Source organism: Manacus candei, unplaced genomic scaffold (assembly GCF_025592945.1).
Source record: "Manacus candei isolate 608988 ecotype Guabito, Panama unplaced genomic scaffold, ASM2559294v1 h1tg000003l, whole genome shotgun sequence".
In the NCBI taxonomy this organism is placed as follows: Eukaryota; Metazoa; Chordata; class Aves; order Passeriformes; family Pipridae; genus Manacus; species Manacus candei.
Genome location: NW_026138051.1, coordinates 18,909,349 through 18,934,157, shown reverse-complemented (window position 1 = coordinate 18,934,157; position 24,809 = coordinate 18,909,349). Strand labels below are relative to the sequence as shown.

At 46.6% G+C, this 24,809-nt stretch overlaps 1 protein-coding gene across 2 annotated transcripts in view; it reads left to right on the top strand.

The window, feature by feature from the left end:
* The first annotated feature begins 4,186 nt into the window (after positions 1–4,186).
* Positions 4,187–24,809, top strand: part of TRPC5 (transient receptor potential cation channel subfamily C member 5) — a 101,384-nt gene continuing 80,761 nt past the window's right edge. For both annotated transcript variants that reach the window (XM_051790515.1, XM_051790511.1), the window contains exon 1: positions 4,187–4,260. The gene's annotated coding sequence lies outside the window, so the exon portion shown is untranslated. The remainder of the gene's footprint in view (positions 4,261–24,809) is intronic.

Below are 24,809 nucleotides of genomic sequence, written 5' to 3'. Positions count from 1 at the left end.
TAGAGATACATAGAATTATAGAATCACTCAGGTGGCTTCAAAGGAATGACTTCCCAAATTGGATATACATATATATTCTTTTTTAATGGAGCTTGGATTAGTATGGCTTTTTAAACATGACCCTGTTTTTAATCACGTGCATTTCTGGGATTTTAGGGGTGTTTTGCACTGCTTTTTGAATGAAGCTCCCTTCTGCCCAGCACCCTGACCCAGCCCGAGGACAGAGGCAGTGCTGCTGCAGCTCGCAGGGTGGCTGTGCCACCAGCATCAGCTTTTCCTGTTATCCCCTGGGATGGTAGAACACCCTTTAACATGTGCACCGTTTGCTCTTCCACACTGTGATCAGCCTGTGAGAGGCACAACCCGGGGCCAGGATTTGCACTAACATGCAGGAGAATAAGTATTCTATAGAAAGTGTAGGAGAGGACATTAAAAACACCACTCAGAAGGGATGGCTAGAGAAGCCCTGACCTATATTGTCACTATAAAATGACCTTCTTTCTCACTAAAACTGTTTTCTGTCCACAATCTGAACCTAATCTTTTCCACTAAAGGGACTCTTTCCTTGGGTGCAAGGCCATCCCCTGGCAGAAAGTTCAGCTCATCCCACTGGAACAGGGACAAATGGATGTCATTTACAAAGCCAACTGCACCCACTCAGCACGTAGAGTGCAGTGAAACCCCTGCAGCAGCTCCTTACGTGTCCCAGCCTTCGGATTTCAAACCCGAACTCTAAGCACGGGTCGACTGAGTCTGAGCAAGAAGAACATGGTTTTGTGTTCTTGGGCTGACACAAAACACGGGCAGAAGTTTTGAATAAATGATTTGCTGTGAATTATTTACTCGCCGCTACTCAGAGAACCTCAGAGGACAGAGAGGGCACTTCAACATCTGCACGATAAAATGTGGAGTTGGCTCTGTGCTGTTTGCAGGGGAAGAAATGTTTGCCCCAGTGCTCTGACTGATTTAGCTGGTGTGTTCCTGGCATGGCTGCCAGTGGGCTCTGGCACTTTGAGACATGAAGCCCGTTGTCTGCACAATGTTTTTGTGCCCCATTAAAGCCATTGTTGCATTTCACCTCATAGGTGGGTGCATCTCTGGGTCAGAAAAAGTGCTTCCTGTACACAGGCTGTAGCAAATAAACTGTTTCCTTATGAGAAGTGTGAGTGAGGTGCAGCAGGTTCAGACTGTATGTATTACTCATCTTTTAATAATATCTCAGCAAATTTTAGGGGAGTTTGGTGGCAATTCGGATCATTAAAATGGCAAGACATGGCTTTGACTTGTCTATAAGGCCAATTACAAATCTTCTTCTGCATAAAGTCTCAGTTGTGAGCATGAAGTGGTTAAGAAAGGCTCGTTGTAGCAATAATGGTGCTTAAAAAGGAAAAAAATATTAATGCCACAATGTTGTGCCCATGACAGAACCACAGGGGATTGGCAGGGGGCAACAGAGTAAGAAACTAGACATGCTCCCCCCATGGATGCTGTCCCGGGTGTGACCCTCTCTGTAAGGGATCTGGCTGTGGGCACGTCACAGTGTGGAGGCAGGATTGGTGCTGCAGCTGGATTTCCTCTCTCCTAGTGCAAGGAGAACACTGCGTTCAGCTTGAGGTGCTGAAAGGGATGAAGTGAACCCCAGCATAACCAGCAGTGCCTGGAGGGAGACGGCAGGAAAAGGAAGGAAAAAAAGGCCCTGCTGGCCATAGGGAAGCTATCCTGGCCAGGGAAAAGATAAAAGCTGGATTTCAGTGGATTTAAAAAAGTTAGGAGACTTGCTCGGTTGTCTCACTTGACACTTGTGTGTCAAAGTGCCTGGGAAACAAGAGGAAGGCACAGACTTGGAGCCCCAGGATGCCTGGAGAGTTCTGGTCAGGAGCTGGTCCCTGGCCTGGCTGTCACTCGGTGCTGTGCCCACAGGTGCTCACGGCCCTGGGCACACACACCTCAGCCTCCCTCGGCCAGGCTGGTGTGGGACCAACACCACACCCAGGCTGTGAGGGAATGCATGGGTGAGAGGTGGGGGGGTTTGGAGGTGGGGGTGGGGGTGTTAGAAGTTAAGCCCAGCCAGCAACAAAGTACCATGCAGCCACCTTCACACACTCCCCCCGTGGGATGGGGAGGACGATTAGAAAGAAGGCAAAACGTGTGGGCTGAGACAAACCCAGCTTAATAATTGAAATAAAATAAAATATTGTCATAATAATCATCATCATACAACTGTAATGAAAAGAAAGGTAACAAAACAGACACAGGAATAAAGCCCAAGAAACACAAGTGATGGATATACAATACGGTCACTCACCACTTGCTGACCAATGCCCAGCCCATCCCCTAGCAGTGACCAATGACCCCAGACAGCTCTCCCAGTTTCTATACTGGGCAGAACACCCTATGGAATCAAATATCCCTTTGGCCAGTTTGAGTCAGCTGTCCATGCTCCCTCCCAGCTCCCTGCACACCTGCCTGCTGGCAGAGCATGGGACACTGAACTGCCCTTGGCTTTGGGTGGGCCCTGAGCAGCAACAACTCAACATCAGGGTGTGATCAACACAATCCTCACACTGATTCCAGCACAAATCCCTACACCAGCTACTGGGGAGGGAATTAACTCTATCCCAGCCCAAACTAGGGAAGTGCATGTGGGTGTGGATGGATGTGAGTGTGGATGTGTGTGAGTCTGCAGATGTGTGTGTGTGTGGATGTGGATGTGCAGGGGGTGTGTAGGGGGCTGTGGGTGGGTGGGTGTGGGTGTGTGTGTGAGGGTGTGGATGTGCGAGGGTGTGTTTCTGGGTGGGAGTGTGGGAGGGTGGAAGTCTGAGGTGGTGTGTGGGGGGTCTGTGTGAGGGGGTGTGTGTGTGTGAGACAGGAGGATACATGTGTGCATGTGATGGGGAGATGTATATGTGTTTGTGCATGCATGTGTGTGAGGGGTGACTGCATCCATGTGAATGTGTGACAGGAGGATGTGTGTGGGTGACTGTGTGAGGCACAGCTGTATTGGGGATGTGTGGGGCAGGTGTATCTGTATGTGTGGGGCGGGTGTATTGGGGGTGTGCGGTGTGAGTGTATCTGTGTGTGTGCAGTGTGAGTGTATTGGTGTGTGTGCAGTGTGAGTGTATCTGTGTGTGCGGGGCGGGTGTACCCGTGTGTGTGCGGGGCAGGTGTACCCGTGTGTGTGCGGGGCGGGTGTATCGGTGTGTGCGGGGCGGGTGTACCCGTGTGTGTGCGGGGCGGGTGTATCGGTGTGTGCGGGGCGGGTGTATCGGTGTGTGCGGAGCGGGTGTACCCGTGTGTGTGCGGGGCGGGTGTACCCGTGTGTGTGCGGGGCGGGTGTATCGGTGTGTGCAGGGCGGGTGTACCCGTGTGTGTGCGGGGCGGGTGTATCGGTGTGTGCGGGGCGGGTGTACCCGTGTGTGTGCGGGGCGGGTGTATCGGTGTGTGTGCGGGGCGGGTGTATCGGTGTGTGCAGGGCGGGTGTACCCGTGTGTGTGCGGGGCGGGTGTATCGGTGTGTGTGTGCGGGGCGGGTGTACCCGTGTGTGTGCGGGGCGGGTGTATCGGTGTGTGTGCGGGGCGGGTGTACCCGTGTGTGTGCGGGGCGGGTGTACCCGTGTGTGTGTGCGGGGCGGGTGTACCCGTGTGTGTGCGGGGCGGGTGTATCGGTGTGTGTGCGGGGCGGGTGTATCGGTGTGTGTGCGGGGCGGGTGTATCGGTGTGTGTGCGGGGCGGGTGTATCGGTGTGTGCAGGGCGGGTGTATCGGTGTGTGTGCGGGGCGGGTGTACCCGTGTGTGTGCGGGGCGGGTGTATCGGTGTGTGCGGGGCGGGTGTACCCGTGTGTGTGCGGGGCGGGTGTATCGGTGTGTGCGGGGCGGGTGTACCCGTGTGTGTGCGGGGCGGGTGTATCCGCGCGTGAGGGGCGGCGTGTGCCCGTGAGCTCCGCTCCGCTCGGCTCGGCTCGGCTCGGCTGGGGCCCGGCTGCCGCCGAGGAGCGGCGGAGGCGGCGGGAGCACTGCGGGACCGGCGTTCTCCCGGAGGCGGGTCGCAGCCCTGCCCGGTGCAGCCCTGCCCGGTGCGATGCGGCGGCCGCGCTGCGGGGCCCGCGGGCGGTGCGGAGCCGCGGGGCCGCGGGCAGCGGCGTAGCGGGGCCGGCGGGGCGGCGGGCGGGGCGGAATGGGGGCGGCCGCCCCCCGCGGGCGCCCGGCGGATCGCGGACGAGCGGCGCGGCCCGGCGGTGCCGCCTGACGGAGCGGCGCGGAGGTGAGCGGGGACGGGGCGGCGGCGGGCGGCACCGGGCGGGAGGGGGGGGCCGAGAGCCCCCCGGTCACCCTCGGCAATCGGAGCCCCGAGCCCTCGGGCACCAGGCGGGGGTGGCCGGCACCGCTCCGTGCCCGCATCCCCCGGCACCCTCCTGCCCCGGCGTGAAGCGGTGCTCCCGCTGAAGTTGCCAGCGCCGGGGCCGGGCGGGATGCGGAGCCGAGCTGGATGCGGGGCTGAACGGGATGCGCGGCCGCGCTCCCCCACGGGAGTTGCCGGCAGCGCCGGGACCGGCATCCCCGGGGCCGGTGATGGATTTGGGCAGCCCTGGCCCTAAATGACAGCACGTACCGGCCACCTGCACCCTCACAGCGTGGGTTAAATACCGGTGTAAGTTGCTATTAATTCGGGCATCTCTTGACCCGTCATATGGGTGACCCACGAGCCTTCAGAATGGGAACGGTGACAGTGATACCAGAGGGGTGTTCTCTTCTGTGATGCTTGAAGAAAAAAATGCCTCTTTTATCGACCCCTCTTTGAACTACTGAGCATCTTGCAGTTTATAGTTTAGCAAATTCCCGAGCCTGAAAAAAAAAAAAAAAACGATAGGGATGATTTTCAAGACTCTTCATGAGTTCATTTGCTTACTATGGAGCTGTGACTTCAGTGGTCTCTTTGGTATAAAAACATTCTGCTTGTGTGATATTTTTGGTGACATTGACAACAGATTTGTAAGTCATGGTTATGAATATGGTAATGTGCAAGTCTCCCGTTAAATTTTCCGTGCCCTAGGTAGCATGGTTGAACAGTCACGTATGAAGTCGTGCGTTCTAAGGCAATGTTTTTTTGAACTCCCAGTCTGTTTGATCACTTCTTCTTAACTTTTCCACTGTATAGTAAAAAATATTTGGTCTTTCTGGTGGTCAGATGTAAACCCTAAGTTTTGTGCCTGGTGCATCTCCTTGCCAGCAAGCTTATGTAATGCGGCGACCTGTGCAGAATGCAAGAGGAGATCACAGGATCACAGAATATCCTGATTGTGAAGGGATCCACGAGGATCAAAGATGGAAGGGAACATTTTTGGAAAGAGGATTGTCTTTATGGTTACGGTGCCTCTGTGTGTGTTCATGTCCCCATGGGGGAACTGAGGAGGGTTGTTCTGTTCTGTGGTCATTCTACCTGATCCTGGGCAAGTCTCTCAGCCTTCTTTAGTGTTGGTGCCTTCTCTTTAAATACAACATATCCTGTGTCACTGCTTCCCAGGGCTGCGTGAAGCTACTCAGAAACCTGTGAAAGCACTTTTCAGCCAGGGGGGTACTGTGTAAATGCAAATTAGTATATTGCTGTTTTAAAAATGCTTTTCAGAAGTTAAAACGGTATCTCCAAGCAGTTTATTCAAACTGTAGCCAAATGTCTGTTCAGTGAGCTCCAAAGTAAACGAAAGAAACTGTTTTCTTAAGTAATACTCCCTTGTAGGGAAATCTGGTGTCATTTCTCAAGAAATGAAAAAAAAAAATCACATTTGGGTGTTATCATATGTGTCACTTTTTATTTGGTCCAGGAATATTTACTCCAAGTTTCTCTGCATGTAACTTGGCAGTAATTATTAGCTGAAGAAACACTTCAGTCCCAGACTCTTTAAGCTGTAAGTAGTGGATGAAGACATGAAAACACTTCCCCTGACCACGACATCCAACTGGCCCACTGCGAATCCACTGGTCTCTGTGGTGGGGCTCTGCTGTTCCATCTGCTTGTACTTTCATTCTGAGATGCAGCAATGATCAATACACTTTCATTTCGGAGCAAGACTGTCTAGGCAAGAACTATGTCTCAGATACTTCTACAGCATTCATTTCTAGCATTAAAAGTAAAGAAAAAGGTCAAGGTGCTGGCTTTTTTTAAACTGTGAAAAAAAACTAGATGGAAAAGGACTTGAGCTTGAGACTAACCTCTGATCAGCTTTATCTTGCAAGTACATAGAACAGTAACAGAATTCCTTATTTTTATTACTGGGCTTCTGAGAGAATGATTTCTATTTTGATGTGCATTACTTTTCATTCTAGCATATTGAAATCTCATTGGTTTTGTAATATGTGTTTTTAAGGCACTGTTACTTTTCTTAACCTATTTCTGCTTTGGTAGAATCTCTGAATAGCTTCTACTCAGAATTGCATTTAAGGCAATACAAGGCTCAAAATTCTTTGATTAGATTGCTTTTTGCAAAGATTTATTTCTGGCAACCTTAAAAATACTTATAATGTCAATTCTGAGGTCTTTTCGTGTTGTGGATTTAATAGACGAGATACTGTCAGCTGAGCTATGAGTCTTGCTAATAATATTATTATGTTGTTTTTTGAGATACAATTCTTGAAAACATACCTCAGAGGAGAAAATTCACAATAGCTATGTGCAAAATTTTTTTCTACAACAGATGGAAGAGCATTCAAGGGTGGCTAAAATTAGTTTGAAACAGATTATTCCTACAAGTACAGTAGTATAATTTGTACAAAATGAGCCAAATCCTACTAATTGTTACACTGGTGTAAATATAAAGTAATTTCTTCGCCTGGAGTTTCTCCATCTTTAGCCCCCCATTCTCATCTTGACAACAGCATAATATTCACTCACTGAGACTCCAGTTCCAAATTTGCTGTAATATGGTTGTGGGTAGAGAGTTGCTGAATGACTCAGATGAATGTAGCTCAGAGTAAACAAACATGTAAATCATTTCTGGCTAGAGAGGGAGAGAAAGAAAAACATGAGAAGAGCAGGGAAAAGCCAACCTCCAGTCCGAGACATTTATGAAGGCACGATCAGCAAGGATCTCCCAGTTCAGCAGATTGCAACCATCAAAAACCCAGGTCTAGATTTGCCACGGTCTATTACCTTTGGAAATGAGAGAAACCATATGGAGTGAGTGCCTAAAAGGCAGGTATTACACACAAGCAGAGTTTTCCAGTTGTTGGGCTGACAGCCTGGTACAAAGGTGAGCAGGCTCATGTCAACACCTGCATTTGGCACATTTGGCTCCCACTCTGGGAGCTGGGAACCGGGTGTGCTGCCTGTCCCAGAGGGAGGACGCTGCCAGTGATGGAGGGTAGTGTCTCCAGTGTCCAGTTTGGGGAAAAAATGCAAGCTAGTAAGTGATTCCTGAATGTTTCTGAACCTGAAATCCTGGAGAACAGTGTGGAGTTGGTATGAGTATTTGCAGAGACCCAGCTTGTGGTTCAGAGTAAGAAGTACCAGAGAGCTGAGTGGCTTTTAAACAACTGTGGGTTTCTTTTCTAGACAAGTCTCTAGCACCAAGCCAGGGCAAGGCAAAGGCTGCTCTCATTTGTTTTTCCTGCCAAGTGAGATGGCCAGCAAGCACAAATCACTGCTACAGAGCATCTTTCCAACCAGGTTCTCTTGAATGCCCAAGCCCAGTGCAGTTAAAAGTCGTGGGATTCTGGGAGCTGTCCCTGGGTGAGGAAGGCTGCAGTCGCTGTAAAGCTGGGGCAGGATTTTTATTCCTGTCAGCTGTCTGAGTGATTCTGCTTCAGTGTGTTTTCAGGATAAGTTAGGTTAAGTTCCCTCTTGGGGAAGCAAGGAATGTGCTCACATCCAGGGTTGAAATGAGGAGAACTGGGGCTGGTTTCCTCCTGCTACATGTTCCCCAGAGCTCTGCCTCCCTGCTGCATAACCTGCCTCATGTTTTGGCTGCTTTTACCATCGTGGTAAAGAGGATGCTCTGTTGTTGTGTGGAGTTGTTCAACATAAAATTTGTGCTCTTCCTGACATTTCCTGCCTTGGAAAGCAACAAGGGGCCCTTAGAGGGAAGGGTGGCTGTAGGCATGGCATCCTTGTGGTGTTTTCTGTGAGATGATGGCTGGGAAGGGGAGGAACTGGAATAAAAAGGAATATTTCTGTATGAGTAGCAGGTAGACTTAGGTCCTCATTTCTCCCTTTTTTACGTTCTTTAGGGCACATCAGGTTCTATAGTGTACTGGTCACCATGGCCATGAAAGGAGACTTGACTTTGGCAGCAGGATGGTTTTTGCTGATAGGAATTATGGGTGTTTCTGTTAGATCGTTAGACACATATTATTATTTATTCTCGGCTCAGTTTCTGAATTCAAGCCAGGAGGCTGCTTTGTCCTTATTCCCTCTCCCTTCTCTCTCTCTCTCTCTCCTTCACATGCATTGAACATGTTCTACTGAGAACTGAAGCAATTTCCTGGCCCCTCTCACATGTCCTACATCCCTTTTGCATCCTTAGAGAGCAATCTGATTCACTGTTTGGGAAAGACTGGCTTAAGCACCTGAATAGTCAGATATGTTTCCTATCATGTCTGCTAATTAAATTGTAATGCTCATTACCACGGGATCCTGTGGAAGGCAAAAGCATAAGCAGGTTGAAAAAGATGAGATGAGTTCACAGTGAACAGAGAGTGGATAGGAAACATGAAGGTCTGGATGTAACCTGTGATAACATCTTGGGATAGAAAGATCATGGGTTTAATCCATTCCTGTGTTCTCCTAGCACTGACACATACAGTTTGCTAAAACAAAAAAATCACTTTCTTCTCAATAAAATAAAGAGGGAAGAGTAGAGCCTGTGGAATAGTGCTTATTGGGCATTCTGGTTCCAGAATGATAACCAGGGTAGAGATTTCAGCCTGCTCTCTCACAGGTATTAATGGATTAACATAGGAGGCTGCAAGTATTTCATGGTGTGAAGCCTTACTGACAAAGCCAGTGAGAGGATGAAGATATTTGAGGCTCAGGGTTCTGGCTGGGACCAGATGAAATAATTCCACTCTCACATTTGGTGTTTTGTCCTCTTCATTCTGATTTGTGCTGAATTATGAAATGGAGTTGCTGATCTCTTACTTAGCCTCGAGCTGCAGTTAATGGAAATCTCTGTGTTATGTGTATTTGGAGTATTTGAAAGTTTCCAGATGGAAAGACCTCCAGGTTTATAAAATTGCCCTAATGCCTTAAAATTGTTCATAATAGTAACAAGAGGAATAAGGATTCCTAGGACATCAGTGCCTCATCACTGAGTCTTCTCTTGTGAGGTCAAGTTAGAGGCAGGGATGTGGTCAGTGGGCAGGGGCTCTGAGGTGGGTGCCCAGGGAACAGCTGGGAAGGCTATTTCAAATAGAAGCATCTGCTGCAAGAGAAGGATTTTTTAACTGTAGAGGAGAGGTTTTGTGGACAAAGGAAGTAAAACCTGATCTATGGAAGAGGGCAGGAGAGCACAGAGAATGTTTGAATAAAAAGATATGAAGTGCCTGCAGTATATTTAAGGCTATAGTGAAAATCTTTTGCCCAGATTTTTCTGTTCTGTATAATACCATCAGGGGATCTTCATCTGGGAAGCGCAGACTGAGCCTCTGAAGAATCTTAAAAGTCTTCCTAAGTTTGCTTCTTCTGAAGTATCCCATTTATTCAGCAAGAAAACACAGACTAACTTCTCTCTTGGGAGAGTCTGTGAGAGCCATACCTGGAGCTGACTGTGCCCAGTGGCTCTGCATGGGCTGGTGGAGGGAACAAGGCTGCCCAGACACAACCCTGTGCTCCACCAGCCTCTTGGTTCCTTGGCAGGGAGAGCAGCTCCTGTGGGCCCTGGCTGACACCCCATGGCCAGCTTGGTGCACAAAAGGAGGGAGGTACCACCTGGCCAAGTCACTGTTCCAGACAGACCCTCAGTCCCCTCTCTGTGCTGTGGACATAAGGGGCACAAGCTGAACCCAGACCAGGCGGTGCTCTGTAGCTGGGAAAAGGGCTTCAGGCTTCTCAGATTCAAGGTCTAAACCAAGTGTCTGCCTTAAAATGCACATCTTTGTTTAAGCATGGAGCTCTGTGTTTTTGGAGTGTTAGGGCAAATGTTCTGACATTTGTCTGTGGGTTTCTCTGCGTCTTGACACCATGCCAAGCTTGGAGTGATATCTTCCCAGCTCTCCTCCTTCACCACACAGGGACTGGTGCTGCTGTGCACACATGCACATTACTAAGATTACACCAAGAATTGGTGGTGAGGGTATGTTATGGCCCTGTGAGCACGGAATGTCTTTGCTTCCACGTTATCTCCTGCGGTTTTCCCTGCACCTTGTCTGTAACCTCATCAAACAGGCTGAGCAGCTGATGAGTGGGCGCCCTGCCTGTCAAAGACATGGGTAGGAATATCAGCAGTCAACAAGCCATCTCATTAGCTATTGGCATGAAATGGAATCAGGGAGGGTAGACACCCCTCCCAAAAATAAACCCATTGCTGTCCACAGAAGCCGCATGAACCCCTGCTTGACTGAAATAGTTTGGGAAAAGAAAGGAGTTGATGAGTGTCTTGGCTGAAAGTAATAGATGCAGGATGCTGCAGTGGATGAAAGGAAGAGGTATTCTAGTTCTAGCTCTTCATACAGGGGTTTCTGGACAATCTCCAGTCAAAAATAGTTCATCTGCACTGGCCATGCAGCTATGGAGTGGGTCAGGTATCACAAATAACTAGCAAATCTTTCTGGGTTGTCTTCTGATTTTGCCAAAGGTTGGAATGTACTCATGAATGGAACAAAGCAGAAAACGGGGTGTTCTTCCTACAAAAATCTTACATATTCCTAACACGTCACTCCATTCTTCAAATGTAACAGTCACCAAGCACCCAAAGTTTGTAATTATTTGTGCAAAGAGAACCCAAGAGCCTTATTAGTTAAATCGCTCAGCAGAGAGCTGCAGAAAGACAAGGAAGGTCTGGGATTCAAGCTGCCAACACAAGGGTGAACCTGGCCCACAGTCTGTATGGTCTTTTTGTATGGAAGAAAGATCAAATTTATCAGAGTTATTAGCTCTGCCTGATCCCTGCTCAGGGACATTTCCAGTTTAAGGCTAAGTTCAATTCTCAGAATTCCCAATTCTTGCCTCGCTGAAGGGAAATGTGGCTCTAATCAACCTCTTTCACCAGTCCTGGGACTGGCTATAAGTCGAATTGCTGGTGAAAACTGAAGGTCTCCTCTGGACCTGTGAGGTGAGCAGAGAAGCAACAGCGGGAAATGGAAAAATTCCCACTGACTTTATTGAGTTTTGGATCTGGACATGAAGAGCAACATTTTATTTCAGATAATTGTCCTCTGAACAGTTTATTTTCATTCTTTTTTAAGGCACACTAGCTGATGGCACCAAAATTCAGGGTGAAGTATTTGGGGTGTAATGAAGGAGTGGGGTTGCTGCCATGACCTTCCCATGTGCACTGGGATTAATCTTTCTCTCTTGCAAAAATCAACTGGAAACAAAGCTCCTTCACCTGCAGCACTGACCTGTGCAGAGCAGGCAAGTTCAGGGCTGGTTTTTGTGTTTGCTTTTTTAAGATCAGAGCCTTTTTTCCTGCTTCTGCATGCAGAGCTTCCCCTCGGTGACCAGAGGTGTGGATGTGGAGCAGGACACCTGCCTGCACCTGCGTAGCAGGCGGCTTGTGAAGGTGACCTCTTCAGAAGTGTCCTTCTGTCCCTCCCAGAATGGAGGCTAACTGAGCCCAGAAGTTCAGGCTCAGCCCTCAGAAAACACAGAGTTAAAAATGGGTCAGTAAAAGCCGAGAAGTTTCTTTGCAGTGTGACAGGCCAAGGTGAAGGGAACTAAGGATTTGCTCCAGAGTCAGAGACGTGGGATTCCTGCAGCCCTGCTACAGAGCCCCTTTCATGGCAATTCTCTCTCAGAGTCCTTTTATCTGGTTGTTCTGCTTGGCTGAAGTCCTTTGACTGCCACATCTGGAGCAGTGAGGCTGCAGTGCTGTGAGAGGATGCTGTGCCTCATTGTTCCTACATTTGAACCAGGATAATGGCTCAAACATCTGCCAAATCTCTGCTGCTGTCAGATTATTCACAGAAACTACGTTGCTGGATGGATTTTTTTTTTTTCTGGTTTATGGACATTTCAGACCCTGATCTAGGTTCTACAAATGGCTCTGGTGCTCTTGGATGTTTGGCCAAACACATTTTTGCCAGCAATAGCTTATAGACTGGTCTCTCAATTTCTGTGATACCTGTAGGGGAATTTGGGCAGCCTCAAGTTGTTCTTCTGCTTCATCCAGACACTGAGAGCCTGCTCTGTTCAAAAGCTTTCCAGTAGCACTGGCAAACTGAGTGCTGTTGCACACATTACAGCATGGGCTTTCCTCCCTTTTCAAGGGATGACCAGGCTTGAGTGGGCACATGCTGGGTCACACAGCAGTGTGCAGACAGAGAGCAGTGAGTCCTGGGCTGTAGCATGTTCCTGTGCTTAAATGTTGACACATTATGAAGAGAATGCAAGATTCAAAAAAAAGAATCAAATTAGGCTTTTAGTTCTTGTTCATTGCTGGAAAATCTGAAGTATGTTAAATGGCATTATGACTGTGCCCATATTGCAGTTGCTGTTTAAATCGGCTTTATGGGTTGAGCCTCTTAGCGTGGAGTTAGGGTAGATTAGCAGCATTTTCAGTCATTTTACGAACAAGGAAAGAGAAACACAGCAGTGTACCCATGATCATGCAAGACTGAGAAGTCAAAGCCAGGTCTTTTCTTTCCTTGATGCCGTGCCACACAGAGCTGTCACTGAGTTCAGTTTATTAGTTCAGAAGGAATCGAACAGTGTTCTACTAATAACATTGATACAGGAGGGGTACAAACATGCTGTGTAGATTTTTTGATGGATGGATTCCCATTGTGATTATCTTTTATAGTCTCAACATACAGAATCTGCCTTTGTGAGCACTAAGTGGGGAATTGAGTAGTAAAGAATTGAGACCTCAGACACGAGAAATGAAGAATATGGGCAGTTCTTCAGTGGAAGTGTGAAGTCTTTTATAGGAAAGATAAATATGATGGATAACTGATGCTGTTCAAAAGTACTGGCTTGTTTCTAAATTAACCAACACATAAGTAGACCTACTTATATCTCTTTTAAATTTATTCTTTCATTATCTTGGTTTGGAACCAGAAGCCTAATCTGATGTTTTTCATCTAACATTCCTGTTGAATCCATATGGATCAATTATCATTATCAAGAGCATTATGTTGGTACTAAAGAGACTGTCTTGCACCTGAAAAATGAACTCTGGAAACCGCCTCCTCAGACTGCAGAATTTGTCTAGCCCAGCTGGACCAGCTCTGTGCAGCAGGGATGGTGAAGACACAGGGGGGTGTTTGAATACCAGAAAGTTTTTTAGTTGGACCATCTCCATTTTCATAGATGTTGGGAGAATGACTGCACTTTGCATGAGGGCTTGAATCCATGGGAACTGATTAATACTACAAAGTAATGAACTATTGCTGGTGGAAACCCAGTGATCCATTGGCATTAGACCAGCCAGTATGTGTTTGTAGCACTGCTGTCAGTGCCTTTCATGTCTGGGCTGCTGGGGAGACATTATGGGGCAGAAAACCATAGATTTCACCCATAGGAAACGTTAAAACCCAGCAGCATGTGATTGTTGCAAGAAAGAATCCTGTTTCTATTTATTACAGCCCAGGAACTTTCCATGGCCTGAACATCTTTACTCCCCAGGATAATGTCAATACAGGCTTTGGAGAGTCCCCTCCAATGTTTCCTGCTACCTGAAACTCTGTTTCTGCATGTTGATATAGAAGGTACCAGGAGATGGTCCCGCAAACTTGTGCTTTATTTTTTTCTAAAACTCCCCCTAAAGCTGCACACATTCACACTCAGCAAAGCACTGGTGACATATGGACAGACATACTCCTACACTGGCACTTGTTCTCTTCTCTTGCTTTTTTTGAGGGTGCTGAGGAGGGAAGATAAAGCCCAGTAGTGAGTGACAATGGACTAAGTCAAAACGTAGCAGGCTTTGGGGCTGAGAGCTGAAGAAGTTTGATAACAGCATGTGATAGACTACGTCGGTGGAACATAACAGCATGTCAGAGACCACAGTGGTGGGACGTGAAATGGGAAGCAAAGCACAGATGCTTTGATGTGCTACCAAAGCTTTGTAATACCTTCCCTGCTGAGCTAGAGAAGAGTTTTAATTTGGTGAGTCTAGTCAATGGCATCGTAAGTGCAGTGAAGCAGGAAGGAATCCAGGATGACTTCTCTTTTCAGTTTTACCTGTGCAATTAGGAGTTGTGTCACTAAAGTCAGCAAGACAAGTGAATCTGCATAAGCAGAATGAAATCCAGAGTGCATAACATGCATTTGAACAATTTGGCTCTGCTTTGGCTGAAGCAATGTGAAGGAAGAGCATAGTAAATTATTAGCTAATACTAGAAAAGGAAATAGAAAAGGAAGTTAAAAGAAAGGAGAGCTCTAAGTATTTTCTTCACTAAGATTACATATAAATATATACAGACTTAATTAGGAGGTTATTTGAAATCTCAAAGCCAACTATCAGCTTCTCACTTTTTCACAATATTTTGTTACAGCCTACTATAAAAAAGGCAGTTAATTAAAACAGATTTATTCATCCAATCATGCAGGTGTTACAAAGAGACACTGTTTCCGGAACCTGGGTATTTCTGTTCAATTTAATGGAAAGTGATAATGTCATGTAGGAGGTACCTCTAACAGGCAATATTCATCCCTGTACCTCCGCGTTGGTTTGTTTGGTGTCTTCTCCCTGAGCAGGCTGCAGACACTCCCTGAGACGTCCCGCATTTTAGGCACGAGGGGGAAGGATTTTCCCCGTGGTGTTTTCGGTTGCAACGTTGTAGTTGCTTCCATTGCTTAGTTAGAGTTCCCTGCGTGCCCTCAGGATTTGCAGTCCTGTGCTAATGTAATACATAAAGTAGAGTCACCTTGACTTCGCGTTTATCAGCTTATGCAAGTGTTGACCTTTTGCTGCACCGCGACAGAAATGTCATTCCTGCCCAGCCTGGCGGTGCAAACAAACAGCTTCATTGGCAAGAACAGATATGGGAGCTGGCTGGCTCCGTGGCTGGTGCCCTGCCTTTGGGAGCATTGTTCTTGTTGAGCAAACCAGAGTGGGCAATCTTCTTTTTTCCCCCAGGGAGGGATGGGGAGGTGTGTGTGTGTTTGTTTGTTTAAGTGGTTTCACCTTTTTCGGGCTTTAAGGAAGACATACAGGAGGAATGCTGAACACTTCATGCCAGCTTTCCACTCACTGTCCGTGGCATTATCTGGTGCACTGTTTGCATGTGTTTTGGGGCAGCTCAAGCTGTGGGATCGTTGGCAGGAGCGAAGCATCCCTGGAGCTATCACTGCCCCTCCTTTTCTTTCATAGAATGTTGAAGTCCAGAAAGAAATTTGGGGAAGGTGTGGATAGCATTTGATTTTTTTCCACTTGAAAATGGAACGAGTCAGTCACTAACAGTCTGGACTGTCCTGCTAAGGGTTTACAAGGAGCCTTTGTAGCTTTCCTGAAATAATAAAAGGGAATTTTTGGAGGAGTCCAGCTTCTTTCACCCAGACCCCTTACTCCTGTAGTTCCCCTTGAAGGTGATGTGTGGTTTCTTGGCTAAGTCAGCAGAGGTTTGGGACTGGCAGTATGATTTGCTGAGCAGGTTTTTTGGCTTCAGAGAGCCTCTCACTTACAAGTGGGACACTGTTTGCTTTACCTGACCCAGCGCATTCAGAGTGAGTTTGGGTGCTGCTGTCATTAAAAGCACAACAGAAAACTCAAACCACAAATACTCAAAACACAAAACCTCAAAACACAAATAAAGGGAAACTGGGTAATAATCCTCATATTAAAAAAAAAATCCCCCCCAAACCTATTTCAAGACCTGAAATACACCCTTAGCAAAACATTTTGATTTTGCTAAGGAAAATAAGTCATCCATGACTGAGCGAGGGTGGACTGCTCTATGTCACCTCAGGGATGAAATAAAATCCGGAGTACCAGGAGGAAAAATGAAGACTTGAGGCAAAAAAGCATCTGCAACTTGGAATCCCTCCAAAGTGCATGCTGTGAATAAATGGCACTTGGAGGCTCCAGGCCTGGCCTTGAGGAGAGGCACAAGGATTGCTGTGCCATCTTCCCATTGCAGGAGCGTGTGGATAGGAGACAAGCAGGCAACGTGAGGGCAAATACAACAGCAGTGGCATGGCTAGTGCAGGGTGTGATGCACAGCAGTGTGCCAGGGTCAGCTGAAAGTGGCACCTTTAAATAATTAAGGTAGAGCTTGGAGAAAATGCAAGGCAGAGGGAAGAGCTGTAGTCACCATGATAAATGTATGGTGGAGCCCATATGGCTTATAGTCCTCGTCTTCATCGTTCATCCTCCCCTTGGAAATCCAGAGGCAACCAGTGGGGAAAAAAACCCAAATTTGTGTGTTCAAGTACCTAATTTCTAACAAACACATGCAGAGGGGACACTTACTAAACTGACATGGAATGAGTTAATTGCAGAAGACTCTGAGTATGTCTGAGTATGTCTTTTAGGAGACAGGAGAAATTTCTGAGTTCACAGGATTGAACTGAGACATTTAAAGAGCTGCACCGATTCTCTCTCCAGCTGAAACAGCCTCTTGTAAGGAGAAAGGCTGCCAAAGGAGTGGATGAGTTCCTTGCCTTGGGATCTGTAGGATGAGCAGTGGCAGCAGCATCCCTTGCTCACTGTGGGGAGGAACTTGTGCTCATGTAGATAGAGCCAAATAGGTGAATAGCTAACTCTGTCACTACCTAAAATGAGGGCATGGCTGATGCCCCTTCGTGGGCATGGCTCATGCCTTGTAGTCTTCCGTGAAGGCTGGAGAATATGTGGCTGTTTGACTCAGCTTCTGCAGGCTGCTGGTCTGGCACAAGAGAACAGTATTTGTGGTTGTCAGAGGCAGTAAGGTCTACTCCACTGTGTCTTGATCAGAAATCAGTACAGATGGACCTGAACTGCAGCTCTGAAAATAGCTCTGAGAGGAAGGAGCCAGACCTGGGCCAAAGGTATGTGAAGAAAGCACATAGCAAGCAATTGGCCTCGTGGATTTTAGGCAGAATTGAAAAGATGTCTTTACTGGCAGCTAAAAAACAGAATGCAAAGGCTCCTGGAAGTGGGGAGGGGGACAGGAAAGTGTGTGCTGAATCTGTCTTCCCCCTGGAGAGCTGTGCTGGCAAAGGTAATTGGTGGGCAGGGGATAGAAATCTCAGAGAAGGAGGGGCTGAAGAAGTTGAGGGAAGGTAGTTAGGCTACAAGCACTGTAATGCTGAACAAAAAGGTATTTCTGGTCCATTATGGCACTTCAGAACACAAGGTGTAGGGAAGCCTCAGTATGTTGAGAAGAATTTGGCCTTAGTTCATCACAGTAAAAAATTGTTTTGTTTCATTTTGTTTTTTCATGCATACACTGGCTGTAATTAACTACTAAATACAAAACCATTCCTTTAGTGTAGTTACAGAAAGGGACCTGAAAAATGAGGTCTTGAGAAAATAGTGAACCTGAACACTTTTGGTGAATCCAAATTAAGTCCTGTGTGTAATTAAGCGTGCAGGGATGAAGGGTAATCCTAAAGAGTCAAAGAATTAATTTTAGATTTGTGACAGAAGCAAAATCAGACTCACTATTTTAATCAGTCACACAGTCTGTCTAGAAAAATCCCAGAATTTGAGGGAAGTTCCAATTTTCCCTTGTGATGATGCATGTAACGTGTCCTCCATTGATACTGCTTTTGCTGTCATTTTTGCTGTTCTGCTATGAAAACTTGATTGTGGGTAATAAAATTTAATGGACAATGTTCAAGAATTGAACAGCTAATTAGATGAACAAGGAAATGTGTAAAACTAACCATAGAGCTTGAAATTATGGAACTGTACATGGTCATTATGCCCATTGAAAGAGTAAGTGAAAAAAAATTCCCAGGTCTTCATTTAATATCTATGCCAGTTGTTTGTTATACAGCCTGGGTTTAGCCTTTTGTATCTGTTTTTTAATCAGACACTTTATCTGCTTTTATATATCTGGAAAGAAGAGTGCTGACAGTATTTTGAAAAAGAGAGCTGTGCAGTGAAATTTATTGAAGCTGGGGAGAAGGCAAAAGATGAATTCTAGAAACAGAATATGTTCCTGTTACAGTAACCAAGACTGGGGCCTCTTGGTGTCCTTACTTGCAGCCACCAGTGATACCCCTAAAACCAAAGGAGAGAAGCAAACAGAAGTGTGGATCTGAAAAACTGCTTCTCCCAAGCTGCACCAGAAAGGCAGTGGAAAAATCCCCAGTTTGCCATGTCCCTGGGATATGGCTGTCAGATGGTCAAATGCTGCTGCTAAAACTCCCACTTAGAGTCCTGATTACTTTTCAACCCCAGAGAATTTCTCAGGCACCTCGAGGATTTAACCTACACTTTATTTTGCCATGTGTGACGGAGTGTACTTTATAACAGACCCCATTCTGCTGGAACCACCAGACCCTTCCCATAACTGGCACAAGAAGCCAAAGTCAGGGCAGAGCTGGGGACTAATCTCATTTCCCACACATTAATTGTGCTTGTTATGCCACAGAGCTAATGATGTGTGAGAAACTCAGCTGACGAGGTTATGCTGCTTCTCTGGTCATCCTTGACAGCTTTGTAGGTGTGCAGAAAGCTGAGCCTCAGGTAGCTGTGCAGTGGGGATCTTAGCCTGACACTCCTTCCTCCAGTCAGTGTCAAAAGTCCCCTTTCTCTGGAAACAGCTCCCAGAAGAGAGGATTGCATTTTGAACACTGTTCACAGCAGGAGGGAGTTCAAGAGTCCAGGACTGGGGTCAGCCTGAGCAAGCAAAAGCTGGGAGTGCCACTCCAGTCTTTGCTCTATAAAGGAACCTCTGCCAGGTGAAACAGTGTCCAAATGATGTCTGGCATGTGCAGTGGTCCCTCCAGAAGTTTGCATTGCTACTCAAACTTTGTGTGTTTCCTGTGTTTCAGTGAACACCTTAAACATAGCTCACTTGTACAAAATTTATTCAGTAGGTGGGGCAAAATAGGTGAGGGTGTCTTCAAACATCACCCAAGCATGGAGGTACAAAGGATAAATAATGCAAACTGCTAACTTTCCATCTCCTTCGTGTGTAAGGACTGGAATTGCCACCAGCAGCGATTGTGCCCCAGAATTAACACCTCACTGAGATGGATGGGACTGTTCAGACCTCTCTGAGCCTTTTGTTCTTTTCTGGGGTGTCTACTAACTCCTGTAGCTGTCTAAGAAGCAGATACCTGAATTTTCAGATTCTTCGCAGTCATTGAGGATGGAAGATTTCAGATGAAAAAGCAAGAGGAAACAAAAGGAAATGAGGATTTGAATGAACAGTGCCTGTCAGAGGAGACTAGCAGTGCATCATCATTGTACATCTGCTGCTCCAGTGCCTTGTTTGAGGGAAAACATCAGTAGGGAAAACATCAGTAGGGAAGCCTTACTCTCCTCTACAGTTTTCTGCATGTAGTTCAATCAGTGGTTAAGGTGTGGAGTGGAATGAGGTTTACTGGCCCTAGATATTCTTTCCAAAGTTGGTAGTGTCTCCTGCTTTGCCTCACCTAGAAAATGAGGGTGATGATACTTTCTATTTTTCAGGGATCCCTAACCAGATGTGCTAGTAGGCAGGGATTTGCAGGTGGAGGGCCCTTTGAAAATAGTGCCTGTCTGGTAATATCTGTGCTGTTTGCATTTCTATCTGTAGCCACAGTTATGACTACGTTTAAATAAAATTGTCTAGTGCGTGACACATTTTCTTAGCTGATATTAAGCTCTGTGTGGCACTTGCAGGAAAGAAGCTTCAGCAGGCCTTGGCTGTAAGTAGGCCTGTACAGAAATGCACTTCTCCTCTGCCAAAAGCAGTGTTAAATTGGTGGCTGCTTTATCAGATTGACTCAAAGGGATCCTCTGTCACTACATGTGAACAAGGGTGTTTGATACCTGAGCTGGCATGGTTTAATGGACTGACAAAGCTGTCTTCATGGAGAATGCCAGTGATGCTTCTGCACTGAGCTGACTGAGTGATAACACCCTTTTAGCTTTATAAATAGCAGAGCAGGCAATCCTTGAAGTGTGTGGGCTTGAGCCAGTGTACAAAATGCCACTGTTGCCCTGACCTGCCTGGTACTGGAGCAGAGCACAAAGACATCCCTTGCAGTGTAGATCATGCTGTCTTTTTCCTGTCCAGGAAAAGGCTTACAGGGAAGGAAGTGCAGTGGCCAGCAGAGAAGATCTGGCACCCCCAAAGCAAGCAGCTGTAGTACTGGAACAGGCCTCCAAGGGCAGTGGTCACAGCCCTGAGCCTGACAGAGTCCAAGAAACATTTGGACAATGCTCTCAGGCACAGGGTGGGATTTTTGGGGTGTTCCTGTGCAGGGACAGGAGTTGGACTACAATGATCTCTGTGAGTCCCTTCCAATTCAGGATGTTCTATGATTCTAATATTGCCAAGTCCCTGTGCTCCAAGGCCCATTTGTCCCCTCTCTGCCCCATACCTCAAATCTGCAAACTTTGGCTTAAAGCTAAGAGATTTTTAAACCTGGAGAATTTGAGACACTTTCTGTCTGGTTTCTGCATCAATGAAGTTCACTCAGTGACTCACACTCTTTACTTCACACCCTAGAGGCTAGAAACTTTTTTTCCCCTCAGAAGAACACATTCTCATGTAATTATTGAACTCCCAAAGCTCAGGGCTGAAAATAAACCCTAGCCAATGTGGCTAGGCTCCCAAGGAAGTGACAAGCGTGGCATGACTGTAATCTAGTCTAGTCGTGCAGACTGTGAGCAGTTACCAACAGCACAGAACCCTGGGGAAAACTGCTCTCCTGGGGTGACACAGCTCCTTGATGCCCTGCTGAGAGTGATGCTGCTTGTGGCCTTCTCCTCGATGTGGTTTATCCTCATTCTCAATCTTAATGCCAAAAGAGTTGCTTCCAGAGTCACTTTACAGACAGTGCATTGCTGCTCTGTTGGCAGAGATCAGGGTCTTGTGAGCCATCTGTCCTGTAAGAAACAATGCTGCCTAGTCAGGGAGATGGTGAGGACGATATCCTGCAAGTATATCTGTGATTGAGCAGCTCTGTGCAGACATCCAGGGAAGACAGGCACATAAAAAGCACAGCTTTTATCAGGAATGCACAGGTTGGAAGAAACACCAAGCAGCCAAGAACATTCTGCAGGTCGATGTTGTTTGGGTAAATCAAGGAATTAGTCACCTTTCTTCTTCGCAGGTTCAGTGCTCTCTCTTCCTTTTGTCTGCAATAAATCCCAATTCTGATGTATGTCTACAGTGATCTAACCTATATTTTGTGGAGGAGCCAGGAAAACACAAACCAAGTGATGTTCAGGGAGAGCAGAAGAGCAGTTGGTAAAACTGTGGGTGCATGGAAAGGAGAGGCCACAGCTACTGCCTTGTAGGGACCACACATTGTCTCATGGCTCATCCCTTTGCCAGAATTACAACTGACAGAATCCTGAGAGATGCACAAAGGACAGGAGGGGGACAGAGGTCTGTGGCACCCCAGGAACTTTCAGCAGGTTCCAGACACCAGTTGTGAGGGCTAGCTGGAAGGGAGCAGCAGCAAGGAGCCTTTACAGAGCCTTGGAGGGGAGAGGAAATGAATGTCAAGAGAGGAAAAGAAAACTGGTAGAGACAGCTGTGATAATTACCACCTTGGGGGTGATTTTCATTAACCTGCAAGATCTTCTTCTCAACAGAGATCAGATTGAAAAGGAGAAAGTGAGGCTGTGTCAGAAGAAACCTGAGAGGGAGAGGGAGGAGAGAGAAAGGGAAGACACAATGTCCTCTCAAGAGAAAGGGAAGACACAAGGTCCTCTCAAGAGAATCTAGTAGAGAAAAAGTAATGCCCTGTACTGGTCTGTGGGTCCAACAGCGAAGACAGACCCAGGGGCAAGGTATTTGTTAACTGTTTTCTTTTTAAGGTTTGAAAAACATTAATAGTTTAAGTAGTTTATTATTCATTAGCATAATTAGGAATACATAAGTCTAAACTCACTGAAAACAGAATTAACAAATTAACAGGTGCAGGAATTTGGAAGCAAGAGGTTTGGGAAAACAGAGCTTGAAAATTTCGGCATTAAGTAGAGCAGTGAAATTGTGCCAAGCCTTATTTATGCATTTGTGCATTTCCTTTGCATAGGTCTACTCCTGTAGCCAGAGGAATAGAGCTCAATTTAAACATGGACCCCCTGCAGTTATACTGTAGCTGAGCCTAAAACCCAGAGCATACAAAATAAAATTCCTCTGAAGAAAAATTGATGAGCCTCACCTTGGATGTCTGAGGTGTCTTGAATGAACACTTAACTGAACAGGGAAGCAAACTGCAAAATTAAAACCCAAAGAAAATGGGACAAAATTTTAGAATAGTATTTTGATGGAAGAATGTAAATAAAGAAAAAAGCAGCAACATTAAGGTATACTGTAGACAAGAGCTCGGGGAGGAAAAAAAAACATCCTATGCCCATCTAAGGTGTTCCCCTTAGAAAGACCAAGAACTGATTTCCAAGATTATGTCCTGCAGGTTTTTCAGTATGTGACAGAGTAGCTCTGTGGGATATTTAAAATAAGGTTTTCCCTAGTAAGGTAGGACATTTCTAGTTTTTATCATCACTTCTTGTACAACCTTTCGTGGGACAGAACTGCTGCCCTCCATCAGGGCATGGGTCCCAGGAGAGGGGGGTCACTGCTGTGAGTTTGGAAAAGGGCACCAGAAGGCTTCCACTGTCAGATTATGGGGCAGAAGGATGTCTGCAAACGTCAGACGTGAGCCCAGGGAAGAGAGACCACAGTACTGCTCTTAACCACTGTGGCTGCCTGGATGTGAGGGGCAGGTGTGGGCAAAACTCCTGCTTGGCTCTCTTTTTACAGGAGGCAGGAGGAGGGCAGGGGAAGAGCATTTCCCATCCCTGCAAAGGGGCTCAGTGACACAACTTCCCTGGAGCACTCTGACTCCAGACCACTCTGGCATTGAGGTGCCTCAACAGGCACCAAAGCTCTGTTACACCTGATAAGCTATATGTATATAATATATATGTGTATCTGTATTTCTGGGTGGTTCTGGCTGGTTGTCACTTGCTGTCACAAAAGGATGAAACCAGTAACTTCAGTTTGCTGCGTATTTCCAGTCCACACGACAAGAGGATGAGTGCTGTTCATCCTTTTAAAAGTACTTTTAGATCTGTGGCTCAACAGCCACGTAAGAGCTGGGTGTTGTTGGGAGCCAAAGGGCACAAAGCAAGTATGCAACAATTAAGAAATAACATGGTTGCTCCTGCAAATCACTCCTACAAATCTCTGACCTAAATCTCTGATTTTATAGGAATGATCTGGAGGTTGAACAGGCAAGTTTTATGCTGGAGATATTATTCAGGAACCTTTTTAGGGCATTAATAGAAGCAAATATCTGATTCTCTGCGTTTCTTCACTTACAAGCAATATAACAGTGTTACTCTTCTTCCAGGTTGCTTTATGTCTGTGCAGCATTTTTTGATGTCTTTTGGATTTGCCTGCTTAACACTCTTGAGAACAACATTTTTCCACTTTAAATGAATGTGTTTTTATTGCCTGCAGCCCTTCTGCAGGCCTTCAAAAACTGTCCAGTCTGCAGTTCTAGGCTCTTTCCTGAGCTATCTTAATGAATTAAGATTTGCTTTTGCTTTTTTATTTTATCTGCAGACTATTCTGTTTATTATCATTGTCAGGAGAAGCTCCCTCCCACATTCTTCCTATGAAGATTTCTTTTTACTGTATGGCATTTCCACCTCTCCATAAAATATCTTGCTATACTGCACAGCCAAGGCAGTTGTTTTGTCGAGGGACCATCTCTGCAGAGATAGCAGTGAAGAATGGTAGGACCAGGGCTGACTTATGCAAAACCATGACTGAGACAAACTGTGATTGCCCTGCCACTGCAATCTGTAATGCTTCGTCTCCATCATTGTAAAATACGTGCGGCGAAACCTTTTGCTTACAGACATGTTTCTCCTTCTCAGCTCTACAACCATCCAGGTGGCTCAGACTACAGGATTTGCTGGTGGTGTGCTGGAACTAGACAGGGTTCAACCTCGTGGGGAAGCTGCATAGAGAGGGGACTGTGTCCTACATCAGCTGGAGCTGATGCAAGAAGGACAGTCCCCCCATGCCAGGTTGGAGGTGGTGAAGGAGAGGATAATCTCCCCACAAGAAGCTGTGCTGTATTCAGATCAGCTATCTGCTCTAGCTACTTCAAATATTTGGATTTTTCAGATTTTTCTTCCTCTACCTGGAAGCCTCTAAAAAAACCTTTCCTTCTCCTGTGAAGGTTTTAGAAAGGAGAGAAGTCTGAAACCTTGTTCCCTTTCCGTGGAGTGCAGGCATACAAGTGTCACTGCCAGGCACCAGCACCCCCATGGGAGTAGAGCAGCTGGTACTCTCCTTTTGGTCCCATTTATGAAAATGACTGCAAAATGCATGTGGTGTGCTCCCTGCCTATGGGGCACAGGTTCCTTGTCTTCCTGTCCCCAGTATTCTGCATATGCAACAAATTTGGTTTTTAATTCCTCCATATTTACCATGGTTTGGAATTTAACTCAGGGAAACAGAATTCATGGTCTTGCATGTTTTCATCTCTGCTTCAACAGCTACAGCAGCCAGAGATTACAAGCACAGGCACGGAAGCAGTGGACACAGAGC